The 16,299-nt window shown below is 43.9% G+C and overlaps 1 protein-coding gene across 1 annotated transcript in view; it reads right to left on the bottom strand.

Annotated features, from left to right (window-relative positions):
* Positions 1 to 16,299, bottom strand: part of Maml2 (mastermind like transcriptional coactivator 2) — a 326,917-nt gene that overhangs the window by 95,338 nt on the left and 215,280 nt on the right. The window lies entirely within an intron of this gene.

Raw genomic sequence — 16,299 nt, 5'->3', positions numbered from 1 at the left:
TTTTGCCACAGATTTTTAGATCCTTCTTCCTCACTTAAGATCTAGGGTGTCTGGGTGTTTGCTATCTTTGGTCCCCTCATGCTGGAGGGACAATGCTATGGGGGCATGCCCTTATTAAATAAGACACTCAAAGTGCAGGTTTTCCTGGAGATGTTTTTCTTTTGTTTTTGTCTTAGTTAATGCTCTACAGATGTGAAAGGACACCAAGACCACAGCAACTCTTATAAAAGAAAACATTTATTTGGGGGCTTACTCACAGTTTGAAAGGGTTAGCCCATTATCATCATGGTGGGAAGCAGACAGGCATGGTGGTGGAGAGGTAGCTGAAAGCTTTGCATCCTGATCTGAAAGCAGCCAGGAGAGAGAGGGAGGGAGGTAGGGAGGGAGGGGAAAGAAAGAAAGAAAGAGAGAGAGAGAGAGAGAGAGAGAGAGAGAAACAGAGAGAAACAGAGAGAAACAGAGAGAAACAGAGAGAGACAGAGAGAGGGAGAGAGAGAGAGAGAAACAGAGACAGAGACAGAGACAGAGACAGAGACAGAGACACAGGGCCTGGTATGGACTTTTGAAACCTTAAAGATCACTCCTTACTAGAAGTGATCACACCTCCTCCAACAAGGCCACACCTCCTAATCCTTCCCAAACACTTCCATTAACCAGGGATCAAGCATTCAAGCATATAAGCCTATGTGAGGTCGTCTTATTCAGACCAAGACACTCATTAAACCTTGTAACAAAGCCAAGTTGAAAAGCAGTACTGTACAAGTGTTATGAGAAAAGGTGCTGGGACCAGGCTTACATTGCATTGCAGTGACCTGGCAACTCGCCAGGCTTGCCTGAGCCTCTGTTTCCCAAACTGACAAAAGTCTCACAGGAAAGGACTAGATAAGTCATATAGAAATCTGGCCCGATGTTTGCAGCAGTGACTCCATATCGATGGTTTATAAGAAAAGTCCACGACTTTCTGTTTTGCACATGTTCTGTGTGTCTCCACAGCAACATATCTATCTGTGCAGCTCACAATGCGAAAGCAAAGCACTGCCTTCACTAACCCAGGAAACAGACTGAGCTTTTGAAAGCTTACACCATGGAGCAAGTTTGCACAGCCATGCAGTCATAACAATAATTGTTTCAAGAGGATAAAGTGTTCATCATTGGTTCCCTGAACCAGTAGCTGCTTCATCTCTAAAGCAAGAGCTGTCTCCACCACAGTGTGGTTTCCATGGCTCTGCCCACAGACCTAAATCATTTAATGCCCACTCAGGATAACTGCAAAGTAGCTGAGGTTGAAATGCTTTTCAAAAAGCTTTATTCCTTCTCTCCCTTTCCTTCTCAATGTCTGCGAATCAAGCAAAGGAAATTCATAGCACTGTGTCTACTTTATTTGTCAGGGATTTAAAGCATGATAACTTTATTGCCCTGCATCTGCCTAGCAGCTTGTTAGATATACATTAGGTATGCAGTTTATAGATAAGGAAACAAGGCTCATAGGGATGACACTTTTCCAGGCCACACAGTTATTAAGTGTAGGTCTGTTTGGCCCCAAAGCCAACCATTTCCATCCTGTTATGTTTTAGCCAGTCAGTCTAGGACCAAGGTTCACCTGGCAGGAAGATGGCCCATGGCTGTGAGAACAGGGCAGCCTTAGACCTCAGGTAAAACATGGTAGAATTGGGAACATCCAGGATGCAGTGCAGGACTGGATGTGAACTGTATTCCTTGCCATCTTGCTCACCAAAATGTGTTCCAGCCATCTCTGTCCATTGCCTGGCTTGTCCATGCACAGGTGGCATGTGGCTGTGATGGAGGTGAGGTGCTGGTGGAGCAAGTGTGACTCTAGCAGGAAAGCAACCTGACCCATGCTGGATGCATAGTGATTTACTGAACCTGGGAGCTAGCTGTAAAGGCTCAGCAGACAGAAGCATTAGAGAAGCAGATCTCCTCCACGTGGCTCTGCAGTCTTTGATACACTGCAGTCCTCATAGTGACTTCTTGACTGCTCAAGTTAGTGTGGATAAGACTTCTGTTACTAACCAAGCAGTCTAACCCAGTCCCTCCAGATGTCCAATCAGTTATGAACAGAATTCAGTCAATGGTGGGGCTTCCCCAGCTCCTTTCTGCTCCCAGAAAATGACAGCAAGAGACTCAAGGTATCTGCTGTCTGTTCTCGGGTAGGGAAGAGGCAGGAGCAGACTCAGCCATGTGGCTTGTGATTTATTTCAGCAAGAACTGCATTTGAAGGGTCCTCCCCACCTGCATAAAGAACAATGGAATACATTCTTTCCCAGGTTTGCTTTTTCACCCTTGATTTATTTTCCACTGCTTTGAAAAGGCAAAAGACAGAAATGTACTAAAAACTTGTTCTGCCAGAGTCTGTAGCCACTCCTCTCCGGGTCTGCACTCACTATGGGATGCAGCCCGTCCCACACGCTCTCTGTGGGCCGCCAGGATTGCAGAAGCAGGCCCAGAAGGAGCAACTGATACAGTGGCTCTGGAGCTAGCAACACTAACAGCCATTTATTCAGGGCCTTAGCACTGGCCTTGCGCTGAGCAAGCTCTTCATCTAGGTAAATAAATCTTAGAGCTCCTACTCTTCAAAACAACACACTTTACTGCTCTTTCAGCACTGGATGCGTTCCCTCTTTTCCAGACAACAAAGGTGAGTTTGAAGACTGAGTGACATTGTGACTAGAAAACACATGCAGTCAGCAATGAAGCCCAGAGTTCAAGCAAGTGCTTCCATTGTGGACTCAGAGATAAATACCACCTATGTGTCTGGATACTGAGGGGCCAGACACCTAAAACTGATTCTCACATTGGCTCTCTTTGCCAGCTTAGCCTAGAGATTTCACTTCTGTGCTCTACAGAAAGACTATATTTGGGGTCATTTCCTACCCAAGCCTAGAGAATAGTAAATATCAAGGGAGTAGGGATTGAAGGTGGCCACTCACCACAGGTGAAGATACCTAAAGATGGGTATAGAAAAGGAAATGTGTGGTTCTGTGGAGACAGAGAGATGCCATTAAAGTTCCATTGAGGGTTAGTGGTGCTGCTCATGGTAGAGGGAGCATGCAGCATGCAGAAAACGCTAGGTTCAGTTATACACACACGCACACACACACACACACACATACACACACACACACTCCAAACCCTATGAGGCATGACACTACTGACAGAGTTTTGTAGAAAGATTGTGTTAGAAATAGACTAGAAATCCCACCTTCTAGAAGTTTCCAATCATAACCATCTCACCCAGATCCATCAAATACACAGATGCAGTAGTCATGGATTGAACTAATGGGACCCTACAATCTAAATGACACTCAAAGCTCACATCTTTAAAGTACTTCTATTGCTGAAGTAAAGTCTTTTCTCCAGACACATGGGTTTGAATTATGGTGTAGAGCTTTTATAAGACTCCAATCAAACACAGATGAGAATGGATAGACACCATCATTAAAACCTCAGTGTAAAAGAGTTTCTCAGAAAACACAATGTGAACTTGCAAAAAGGAGAATCAGGACCTAAGAAAATGTGAGTTGGAAGTGGGTGATCAGTAGTGAGGATGAAGCTTTAAATGGAGAAGGGTGGAGGTCAGAATAGAGAAGCTGAGAGCTACCCAATTGTACCTTCCAGTAACTTGGGTGGCATGGGACAGGAGAAGAAACCATGTGCTGAGGCACAGAGACGACAGCATGTTTTAGAAAGCAGTTTATTATATTGACAAGTTGGAGGGAGGATTTCCAAGATGCATCTGCTACTGAGGGCTGGTAGACTCAGTAGACAGGGTCATCATAGCCTTAATGCCCACTAAAATGTGTTAATTCATTTGAATATGGAGAAATGGTAAGCTTTTAAGCTATATTAATGTTCTTGTGTATTATGATTGTTAGCACTCATTGTAAACTTGACAGAATCTAAAACCACCCAGGAGAAGAACCTCTGGCTGTATCTATTATAAGAGATAGTTTAGATTAGGTTCACTGTACCCTGGATGTGGGCAGCACCTTTCCACAGATTAGGGTCCTAGAATGAATAAAAAGGAGAAAGCAAGCTGAGCTCATTATTGTCTTTCTCTGCTTCCTGACCATGAACACAGTCTAACCAGCTGGTTGCTAGGCTGCTGTCATTTCTGCCTCACCATGACCGACTGTACCCTGAACTGTGAGTCAAAATAACCCCTTTTACTTCAGCTGATTTTCCATAGCAACAACCCGTGCTGACTGCTTCTACGCTGAGATTCTGTTGAAAAGTGCCACTGAATCCTTCCAGCATGTAAGAAATTGTGAATCCTGGCATTATAATTATATAGGATTACAGGGCACACCTGTAATCCCAGCACTCTGGAGGCTGAGGCAGGGGGATGTGAGGTACCGGTACCTTCTACACAACGAGACTCCCTTCCGGAGCAGAAGTTAGCAATGCCATGAAGCAGTGTGCCAGCCGGCACAGGCCCCCTCGGCCAGCACTTGGCCTCTTGATGATTGACATGGTGTTGTTGCCTTTTGGCCTTCACCATGTCTCTCGTCTACACTGTTCTGGACACAGTGTGCATGCAGAGGCAGCCAAGAAGAAAGAGCAGCCGGGTGAAGATGCCCAGCGTGTCCGGGGCATGGGTAAGGATAGACTGCAGGGAAAGAATGGTGCCATGATTGGTTAGAGGTTGATGGAGAAATCTCTTGAAGCTTCATTATAAGAGAGAGAAGCGACTAGAAGTCACTCCACCAGTGAGCAGATGTATTAACTACATAGAGAAAGCGCTAAGCCACATCCTGTGTTGTCGTTCAAGACGTAAAGGAGATACTGCAAAGGGTACTTTGAATTTTTCACAAGAAATCCAAAATTGCTATGATGGTGTGTGAGATGCTGTACTGGGTACACCCTCTGGCTGGTCATCTGAAGGGCTTCCTTGGGGGTGTGGCCATCCACACAACACTTCACATAAGAATCCTGACTTTCTTCTGTTAAGATCCAGTGGGCTGCAGCTCTTCACCCCCTCCCTCTTTCTCAGTCTTCTCTGAACATCCCCTTGCCTTTTGAGACACATGGTCTCTGCTGGGGTAGGCATAAGCCTGCTTAGGCTAGCTAAGCCTACAAGCAGTGACCTGTCATCCTTGGGGCTGCAGAGGTGGTACCAAGAGCACTTATGGGGGACTGCGGCCCGTCAGTAAACAGCTCTGTTTTAAACAGCTGCATTTCACTCTTCCAAAGGCCTTGAAACATAAACTTCCTGGAGGGATTTGAAAGCGCCATGATTGCACAATCCTCTGGTTTCTGTTTCTTCCCCTGCCCCCATCCTTTTTCCACAAACTAAATGTACTCTTTGTCTCCTGTGATGCTGTAGAAACAAGCGATGCACCTCACAAAGGTAGCAATTCATTCCGCAGGCCACAGTCCCTCAAGTACATTCCTGTTCCTCTCAACCAGGCATGCAGGAACGATTGAAATCTGTAGCTGCCTGGAGGGTGTGTGTGTGTGTGTGTGTGTGTGTGTGTGCGCGCACGCATGCGCACTTACCTGGGTCACCATGTGAGCTTTCCTTACTGCCCATTAGTGATGTGGTTGTTGCTAGAAATTACGGATGATCTAGAAAGAGACTGGCTCAAAAGATCACGTGTGACTTCTCGTTGGTTACTACAGTGAAATGTTTGGGATCTTGGAATAATACATTTGAGCTCATCACAACTCTCAAAGGGGAAAGTAATTCCTCCCTGGTTTACATTTCCTCTTGCAAGGGTCACTTCCAAGTTTATCATCAGAAAAATCCTTTACTAAAGGAGAGAAGAAACTGGAGACTTGGGTCCTTTTCCAAAGATATTATAAAGCTCCCTTTCTTTTTCAGCCTTGTAGAACTGTGGACTTTTTGTCACTTAATGCTGCTGGATTGACTATGTCCAACCCAATTGTAAGTTCTCTAAGCATGGGCCTTGGGTCCAATGCTTCACGGCATATGTACCTGCCACGATGCTTGCTGTGGCTGAATTGCTTTCTAAAATAGCCACGCTTTTGTCTCAGTCCCCAGGACACTGACCCTTTTAGGCACTAAGTGTCAATTAGCAAGAAGTCTGAAACTGTGGGGATCTTTTTCATGCTCAACCCACATCCCACTAGCTTCTACATCAGTGTAAAGCCTTGAGAACTGGAGCCAAGAGGAAGATGAACATCATCAAAATGAGGCAAAACTGAAGGGGTGGGAAGGTGGTGATGGGCTCAGGGCAATCATACGCCTCTGTGCTGATCCCAAACTGGCACAGAAGGCCGAAGCTCCTAGTGACTGACTCCGTGCCAGGAGGGATGTGCGGGAGTCTCAAGGCACACTTTCTGGGTGAATTTAAACACAAACTTTCACTCCTTTAAGAAAAATTGTGGGGTTTGAGTTAGCTGAGGGCTTTGCTGTTGGTAGACCAGCTAGGGAAAATACACTAGATGTGTCTGGAAATTCTGTCCATAACTTTGCTCCTTAAGACTCAAGCTTCAAGAGATTTTATCACTTCAACAAAATGACCATTCTTTATAAAACTCGAAATAAAAATGAGAATTCTTTATTCGTAAGACAGGATTTTAGTATATACATACATACATATATACAGGCATTTATACATATATGTATCTGTATGTAAAAAATCACATTGATTAATTTAAAGATATTCAAAGTAGATATCTTTCTTATGTAGTCAACTACTACATTAAAGAAAGTCATCCCAGGTCTAGTTCATGATAACAATATCCCAGCTTGTTCCCGTAATCCTTGCAAGGACTTGCAGGAGCCTTTCAGAGATGGACCAACTGTGTTGGACACAGAGAAGAACACAATATTCTATAATGCATGAAGGAAAAAAAGAATAACTGCTTTGTGCATGAAATACTTTATCCGTGACTCACTTTTTGCCCAAAATATATCCAAGTGAATCCAAAGTAAATGCTATGTCTAACATGCTGGCGCGACTCCTAAAACTCTGAATGTCCTTCTCAGCAGAATGCACAGTGCATTGCCATCATCAATCATGACAGTGCTCTCTCCCACTTCACTTGGAAGGTCCAGCTCCAAAGGGCTCTCTGGAAGGCTAACGGCATCCTGCTTTCCCTCGGAGTTTTTTGGCTCTGCTATGATGATTTTAGCACTTTCTGCCTTGTATTGTTCTTGGCAACTGTTTCAAGTATGTGAGGTTTTTTTTTTAATTTTTATTTTTTATTATTATTATTTTTTTTTACTTCAGTATGATTTCAAAAGTCAATAGGAGACAAGCTTCTCATGGCTCCACTAACCCATCCCAGCTCTAGCCCAGGGAAACACTCACTGACTAATTGGTGATTACTGTTATTGGGCATCCACTTGGTCTGGGCACTTGGTAGTACATAGGGCACCCATGCTTCTCTGCTCATGAACGCAGCCTGTCTTTGTAAGTAGGTCTGGACACTTGGTAGTACATAGGGCACCCATGCTTCTCTGCTCATGAATGCAGCCTGTCTTTGTAAGTATCACTGACTGATAGCATTTCTTCTTATTATTATTTTTTTAATTAGATGTTTTCTTCATTCACATTTCAGATGTTATCCCCTTTCCTGTTTCCTCTCCGAAAGTCCCCTATACCCTCCCTCTCTCCCTGCTCCCCAACCCACCCACTCCCACTTCCTGGCCCTGGCATTCCCCTATACTGGGGCCTAGAATCTTCGCAAGACCAAGGGCCTCTCCTCCCACTGATGGCTGACTAGGCCATCCTCTGCTACATATGCAGCTAGAGTCATGAGCTCTGAGGGTACTGGTTAGAGACAAAGTTTAGAGCAGAGACCGAAGGAAGGACCATCCAGAGACTGCCCCACCCGGGGATCCATCCCATAAACAACCACTAAACCCAGACACTATTGCATATACCAACAAGATTTTGCTGTCAGGACCCTGATATAGCTGTCTCCTGTAAGGCTATGCCAGTGCCTGGCAAATACAGAAGTGGATGCTCACAGTCATCTATTGGATGGAACACAGGGTCCCCAACGAAGGAGTTAGAGAAAGTAACCATGGAGCTAAAGGGGTCTGCAGCCCTATAAGAGAAGCATTTCTTTCTTTCTTTCTTTCTTTCTTTCTTTCTTTCTTTCTTTCTTTCTTTCTTTCTTTCTTTCTTTCTTTTCTTTCTTTTCTTTCTTTCTCTCTCTCTCTCCCTCCCTCCCTCCTTTCCTCTCTCTCTCTCTCTCTCTCTCTCTCTCTCTCTCTCTCTCTTGGTTTTTTGAGACAGGGTTTCTCTGTATAGCCCTGGCTGTCCTGGAACTCACTTTGTAGACCAGGCTGGCTTCAAACTCAGAAATCCACCTGCATCTGCCTCCCGAGTGCTGGGATTAAAGGTGTTCGCCACCACGCCTGGCTAGGAGAAACATTTCTTGTCCAGGCGTAGAGCTGTTACCTCCTATGGTACAGCTGAAAGGGTTCAGAGAAGAAGAGAAAGCACAGGTGCTTCAAGAAGTTGCTGCTGTTTTCTGTGCTGGTGGGAGTTAGATTTGTTTCAAAATGTTGGTCAGTGTCTGCAAATGGATGAGGCAGAGAGAACCAGTATTGTCTGTTCATTGTTTGGGGCTGAAGTATGGCTATTGATATATTCTATGTTTTCAAAATGCAATGTCAAAGCCTTTCTTAGCTTTACACCAGCCTTCTTCTACTGTTAGTGGCTTTAGGGACTTCAGTAAGTCTTAAAAGTCCCTCCATTTCCAGTATCTGACTGTTAAGTCAGCCCCCTCCTTTCAAATTTTCTCTGCTTTCAGAACACTCTGAGGCTCTGACCTTCTACCTCACATCTTCTTGACTTGTGTTGTCCATGTAGTAACAAAAGCTGTGTCCTGTTCAGACCAACATACAACCTTTGCCTTCTCCCCTTTTCCTTCCGTCCCTTCCTCTTCCACAACTTACCCCCATCCTCCTTTGTGGTTTCTTCCTTCCCTGTCCCTTCCTCCCTCCAGCTCTTTCTTTTTAATGCTAAGAACGGAAACAATCATTTCCCTTTCAGTGTCTATGCATCGGTCTCCTTCCCCTTGGCATGCTCTCCCTCCCAGGACTCCTCTCTCTTACCATAGCTAGCTCTCCCTTTCCTTTCATCTCTGAGGGTGGATCCAGCAGAGGTCTTTTTCATGACTGCCCCATCTAAGGATACGACTATTGTCTGTCCACAATTACTTGCCAGTTTCCTTTACAATATTTATAATTTCAAATAACTCTATTAATTAAGTTCCATTTTTAAAGTCTGATCTCTCATGTTATAAAATAACCTATAAGAAAAGGCTTAGAGGACATGGCTGTTTTTTGTCCAATGCATATTATCTTTAGTATGACTTGAAGAAATCTGCCAGAGAGAGGAGTGTTAAAAGCAAATAAAAAAAAATGCCTCTAAGAAGCTTGGAGATGCTGAATGATATTCTGATGGTAGAAGGAGTTGTCTTTTCTCTTAGCTCACATGTCATTATTTTTCCATTTTCCTGCACTGAATGCATATCACCTAAAAGCAGATTAAAGTGGGCAGTCACTGCATATCTCTGCGCTTGTTAACCACACCCTACATTCTTGGGTGAATGATTTTCAATCTAGAACATTCCACTTAACCAGCCCCAGTGGACAGGATCAAGACAGACAGTGGGCTCGAACTGAGTGTTTTAACTACTTTTTAGCAATGGGCAATCAAAACAAGGGCTCTTCCTGGCCTACAGTCCCGAGTATTTCAAGGGAGAGATATGGCTGCTCTGGTGCTTTTGAAGGTTGAATCACATAGGCTCGTGCATTTGAATGCTTAGTTACCAGGGAGTGGATTAGGAGGTGTGACCTTGTTGAAGGAAATGTGTCACTTCTTTGAGGTTTCTTAGCTACTTCTCCAGCACTACCTCTAACTGCCACCATGCTCCCTGGTGTGGTGATGATGGACTAAGCTCCTGAAACTGTAAACAAGGCACCAATTACATGCTTTCCCTTATAAGAGTTTCCTTGACCATGGTGTCTCTTCACAGCAATAGAACAGTGATTGAGTCAACTGGTCTCCTGTCTGTGTCTCCTAAGACAGTCATCCTTAGTGACACACAGGAAGAGACAGAGAAAGCATGGCTCATCTGCAGGATGTAGGAGAATGGAACTGACTCAGAGAACAGGCAGGGAGTCTCCAGCTTTCCAAGACTGGCTTCCAGCACTTCTGGGATTCAGTGACATCCCTCCAATTGACCTTTCCACACTTGATCTCAGACACACTTTGCATTGTTTGCTCACTGGAGCCTTTTTAAGAAAGCTCCTGCAGTGTAAACAAACTACTTCTAATTAAAAGGAGATGAAAACAAGCTAACAATAGCACTCAAGTTAAAATTTTTATAGAATAAATGAAAATGAAAAGCTAAGCACACACATTTATTTTGGTGTCCTTTTTAACTTTACAAGTTATCCCAGCTCTTCCACAGCCTTTCTGGAAGAGGAACACACTTAATCAAGAATGAGATGTGTTCACCACAGCAGAGACAGAACAGGCTTACTTCCTGTTGTCTCCACGGGTCTGTATGGCTAGTCAAGGTAGGTCCCAAGATTACATCTCCACCATTCTCTCTTCAGTGCAAAAGAGCAGCCTGGAAATGAACCGTCTATGGGAGTCGTGTTTGGACACCTGAGAATTGCAATGTGCAAACTGGTTTGGGCACAATCACCTGGATAGAAGAGCAGGAGGAGCCCTTTAGGACCCTGCAGGGTCCAGCTCGTTAACTACATCACGTGAGAATGGTAAGTGGTGTTTAGAAGGCAGCTTGGCACAGTCCTTGAAAGCTCCAAACAACGCCTTTGATGTTTCTTGGCACTGATGTTGTCACCCTTTTTAAACTTTGAGAGAAATGTTTTTCTTATAGCAACTATATCCAAGTTCAGTGTCGAGTGTTGATGTGTTTTCTCTGTTCTAAACGCCAGTGTGAGGCTCTGTGAACCACAGGGACAGATGCTCCAATGAGGACCTCAGCTCCCAGTTTCTTTGCACTTCAAAGACATGTCTGAGTGGGAATCACCTAATTGGTTCCGTGAAACAGGAAGAGGTTTACAAAGATATTTTGTTATAATTGAAACAAACAAAACCCCAAATCAGTATTTTAAGCAAGTTAGGTCTTTTAGACCAGAAATGAGACCTATGAACAGATAGAAAACCCCCCTTGTTTTCTAAAAAAATGCAAACTTTTTCTGGGAAAACTCCATACTTGTCATGTGTTCATGGGAAGTATTTCTTGATCATTTAAATGGCATTAAATGTGAGACACCAGACCTCCATACTGCCTGCAGTAGAGGTATTCTTTGAAACATTGTCTTACAGCAATACAAATGCCCTAGCTTTGATGTAACCTGCTCAGCTTGGTAATTACAGGATGGAAGTTGATTTCTGTACCTGACAGAATCTAGTTCTTTATGTGTGGCCAGCTTCTTTGAAGACGAAAAAAAAAATTAAAAACACCTATATTGAAAAATAAATCTTTTTAATGAGCAAAAATGAAAACAATTTTCTGTGTCAAAGCAGTAAGCTGGGACAGGTAGACAGTGAGGGTCGGCAGAAGCTGCTCAGGGTCCTGAACCTGTCTCTACACAAGAGCACAGGATGGCGCTTCTTCTCCAGGAGGCTCTGAGGGTGAACATGCTTGCATCGCCCTGTCTCAGCCATCATTCTGACATTCCTTAAATTAAAACTCTTCCCTGTGTGTCGCTTGGTCTGCTTAACATATCAGGGGTACAGCTTCAACTTGGGCATCTTAGGATCCTCAGAAGTCCTCCAGCTGTTTAGTGTATTTGACTTTTAGATATGAGGCAGAAGGCACCCTCTCCACTACCGCCACCACACAAACACACCAGCTACCACCTTGTGAACTGAATACTAAGGCTACTGGGACTTAGGCTCCCACACCCAAACCACACACTTCTCCATTGTACCAGCTTTACAATTAACATTGTATCCACTGGCTGCATTTCTGGAGCATAAAATGACTCCTGGCTTGATCCCTGCACTGCCGTGTCTCTTTCCTTCATCAGATCAGAGTCCTGATCCCTGATTGCTGTGTTTAGTTTACTAGAATCTAACCCCAGCTCACAAGTCTCTCCTGGGTTGAGGAGATGCCCAGTGGAGAAGGGAGCTTGCACAAGCATGAAGTCCTGAGTTTAAATCCCCAACACCGGTTTAAAAAGCCAGGTGCTGTGCACATCTGTAAACCCACTGCTGTAAGGGACTGAGGCAGGATGATTGTTGGGATTTGCTGACTGCCAGATGAGCTAAAAAAAAAAAACATGAATGAGAGAGAGAGAAAGAGAGAGAGAGAGAGAGAGGAGTGACTGCCGAGAAAGGCACGTGGACATGCACACCTGACACATGCAATGCAAGCACAACTCTCTCCCTACTAGAGTGGGTGTATGATCATCATTCTGTTTTGCAGGCAATGATTGACTTTCCTTGTGCATTTAATGAACGTGAAGTTATTCGTGCTATTGGGTCTTTTCAGTCCCCTAGCCAGGATTAAAAGTATTTTGTATCTTCTAATGCCTCTGGAGGCAGTTTATTGTTCTGGTTCAGAGCTCAAGCTAAGGTAGCAGGGACTAGATTCAAGTCTTTATTCTACTTTCTACAACATTTACAACAGAGAGGCAACACTGTGGAATTTGCTTAATCCTTCTCTTCCTTAGTTTACCCTATTTATAAGTAGGATAAAAATTTCAACTCAGTAGATGTACTGACATTTAACTGTGACAATGTCTATAAAATTTACAATTCAGATTGTGGCAAAGAGTAGAATATTAGGAAACATAAGTGTGATACTGTGATACAATAAAGACAGCTAGTCCCCATCAAACCTTCAGGAGAAGGAGAGGAGCTGCAGGCTTGTATGTGCACAAATGGCTAATATTTGATAAATTACATATTCATAATGAGGTTTTCAGAAATGCCAGACTGCCAGGATTTAAAGAGTATACAGACAGCTAATACTGTGGTGATGCCTAGAGGTTGGCATGCCCAGAGAAGGCTGGAACTTTCCCCTCCCTTTCTCTCTGAGAACGGCTTCTGTATCAGCACCCTCCATTACAGCTTCTATAATAGGTTGCCAAATATGTTTGTTGGGTTCTAATGAGCTACTCTAGCAACCTAATCAAACTCTAGGTCAGAGTGAGGTCATCTCAAAGCCTAGGACACAATTCAGTCTTGTGACTAGCATCTGAAGTGGGTGGTAGTCTTGTGGGTCTGAGCCTTAGCCTGTAGTGACTGGTGCCAGCTTCAAGTGGAGATTTGGTTGGTACCATGGTCACATCCTAAGGATTCTTAGGTTGGAAGCTTGGTAGGTAATGCTCTAGTGCTAAGAGATAATGGGATACTGAAGACATGACAGGTAGGGCTTGATCTGTAATAATTAGGCCAATGGGGCTTTTGCCTCCAGAAGATAGTAATGGGTAATCTTAGGAGGGTTTGTGGTAGAAAGAAGAAAGAAGGCTCTCCTCAGGAGAACCGTAAGACTAGTCTGGCCTTTCCTGCTTGCTAAGTTCCACTTTACCTTGGACTTTCAGCCTCCAAAAGTGAGCTGTATAAACTTCATTTCTTTTTACATTACCCAACCTTGAGTGCTTTATTACAGCAGTGAAAAAATAGAGAAATATAGTCAATGTATGTGGAGCCCCCCCCCCAATCTGGTGTCCAAAGTATTCTGTGACCAGATTAGGGCAAACACTTTGGGTTTGTCCTAACTTCACCATTCAGCTATTGCCTGTATGTAGCCTTTGGGTGTCTTTCAAGGTTCTGAGGAGTGAGTATCCAGAGGAAAGGACAGTGGTACTCCACAGAAGCACATGTAGCCGTCTCACTGAGTCAGGGCTCCTTTATCCACAGCACAACCTACGGTAAGTTCTCACAGTTCTCTACTTTGCTTTTCTCATCTTTAAAATGCACAGATGTGGTTCAGTGATAGAAAGTTGGATTAGCAAGTTGAGATCCCAGAGTCGATGCCCAGGGTCTCCAATCATAGTTATCATAACCTTAATGCAAAATTAAATGAATATATGTAAAGTTCTTAAATAGCCTTTGACACATAGACATCTCCCAGTAACACCAACTACTATTATGATTATAAGTTCCTTTTGGCAACCTTGAGAAACATATATATTTTATAGATGACAAAATATGATCCTCATAATAGTTTCAGCAGGCATTGGGGAGGTAGTTCCGTCAGCAAAGAGCTCACTCTGTGAGCCTGAGGACCAAGTTTAATCCACAGCATGGATGTGAAAAAGTTGGGCATGGTGGTACTAACTACGAATGCCAGCACTGTCGAGCGGAGCAGCCAAGTCTAATTAGCGAGCTCTGGACCAGTTGGACCCTGGAGCTGCACCTGAGGCATTGCACGTTAGGTTTTCCTTAGGCCTCCACGTGCACAAGCACACATATGCATATGCATCTCTACTGTGCAGTGTGACCTACACACACAGACACACACACACAGACACACACACACAGACACAGACACACACACACACACACACACACACACACACACACATACACACGGGGGCGGGGGTGTGTGAAGAGAATGAGAATCCAGATTCTGGATTAGAGCCTGGATAGAAGTTGGACTCATTCACTGAGGAAAGGAATGCAGGGAGAGGATTGTGTTTCACGACGGTGGTGGGTGGCAGTCAGGCAAATGATGGGCTCAAGTTCGGGCATGTTGAGTATGAGATGTTTGTGGGCTGTGGAAGTGGCAGTATCCCTTTGCTGGCAAAAGGTTCAAGATGGTTAGTCAGGAGAGAGACCTGGGTTCTTGATGAACTGAGTAGACTCACTGAAGTGGTGGCTGCTGCCAAGATGACAAATAGGAGAAGAGCAAAGGGATGGGGTGAAGCCAGGGCCGTTGAGACTTAAGGAGTGATGGAGGTCGAGTGAGGTAGAAGAGATGAACAATGGAGAGCGCCAAGGAGAAAGTAAGCATCCTCTTCCAGTAGTGCACTGTCACCTGTGGTGAGGCCAAGTCCTGTATGATGTGTATATGTTTGATTAGGGGCCTAAGTGAAAAGCTTGACAGAAGGAGAGATGCACAGCAGCTGGAGAAACTTACAGGGGAGGATGCTGCCTGGCCATTCCTTTTTAAAATGTCTCCATCTGGTTTGTGCACTCCTTGACATTTTAGAGATTAAATAGTTAAAATGTTCAAGTCAATGATGCCATTATTCTGCCTAACTCTGTCCCTTGATCTTAAGCTCCCTCCCCTTAATCTCTGCTTACCTCCTCTTCTCTAGCATAGTAAGGGATGTGAGATACTACAACTCCTTCTTCAGACTCTAAGTGGAAGGCAAGGAGTTTGCCTATATCTGGAGTACATTGGTGGGATGCCTGCATTAGCAACAGGAACTCAAACACCCATTCGAAGCAGAAGAAACAGGCAAGAGGCCAAGCTATGAGAGATATGTACACCAAGAGTTATGGGGTCCTGAGCTCAGACATTGGTTTTGGTCAGGCTTTACTTCTAAGTGAGTAAAGGTATATAGATGGCCAAATACTGTTTAGGGGACAACAGCCAACCTCAGGAGAACCTTAAAGAGAAATGGATGCCGTGGGTGACTTCCTACAGTACATAGCTCTTTCAGAAACCAAGGAATGAGAAAAACCTATTTCAAATAGTATTGTACTTGATCATGAAAACCAAAGATAATACAACGCATCAGGATTGGCTCCAATCATTTATTAAATTAAATAATTTGTTAAATTAGGTCGCATATGGGAATTGCTTTTGACCTGACTGTATTATGCTACAGAAAGACTAGTGGGGCTTGATCTGTGGATACCTATCAGAATGCAAAGCTATCATTGTCTCCATCAAAGACAACATAGTCAGAACTCATATATATATATATATATATATATATATATATATATATACACAGCTAGATGGAGGAACAATTTGACAACCCTTGATCCATCTTTGCATCAACTCAGATCACTCTTCATTATCTGAATTCACCAGCTAGCACATATCCATTCAGCTCTTCCTTTTTATATTTTTAAACTTTCAATGTCATTTAGTAACATTGTTTCCCCCACGAGAGCAAGTGCTACAGGTGCCATTTTCCTCACTACCTTTGGCAATAGAAAGAAGTGGGTTTTTTTTTCTCCAAATGACCTTTATCCATTCCTAGCAAATTCATAGCTTTATGACAGGCGCCAATACGGTCCTAGGCAGACACGATTTATCTTTGTATTCGGCTTCTCTGTGTGCACGTGTGTGTGAACGCTCCTCATTCCCATTGTCTGCCTTCTTTTAACTCTGCTCTGATCTCTCTAAATC

The sequence above is a fragment of the Mus caroli genome, unplaced genomic scaffold (assembly GCF_978045245.1).
Source record: "Mus caroli unplaced genomic scaffold, Mus_caroli_1 scaffold_11, whole genome shotgun sequence".
Classification (NCBI taxonomy): Eukaryota; Metazoa; Chordata; class Mammalia; order Rodentia; family Muridae; genus Mus; species Mus caroli.
Note: the sequence above shows the minus strand (reverse complement) of the source record. Positions and strands in the feature narration are given on the sequence as shown.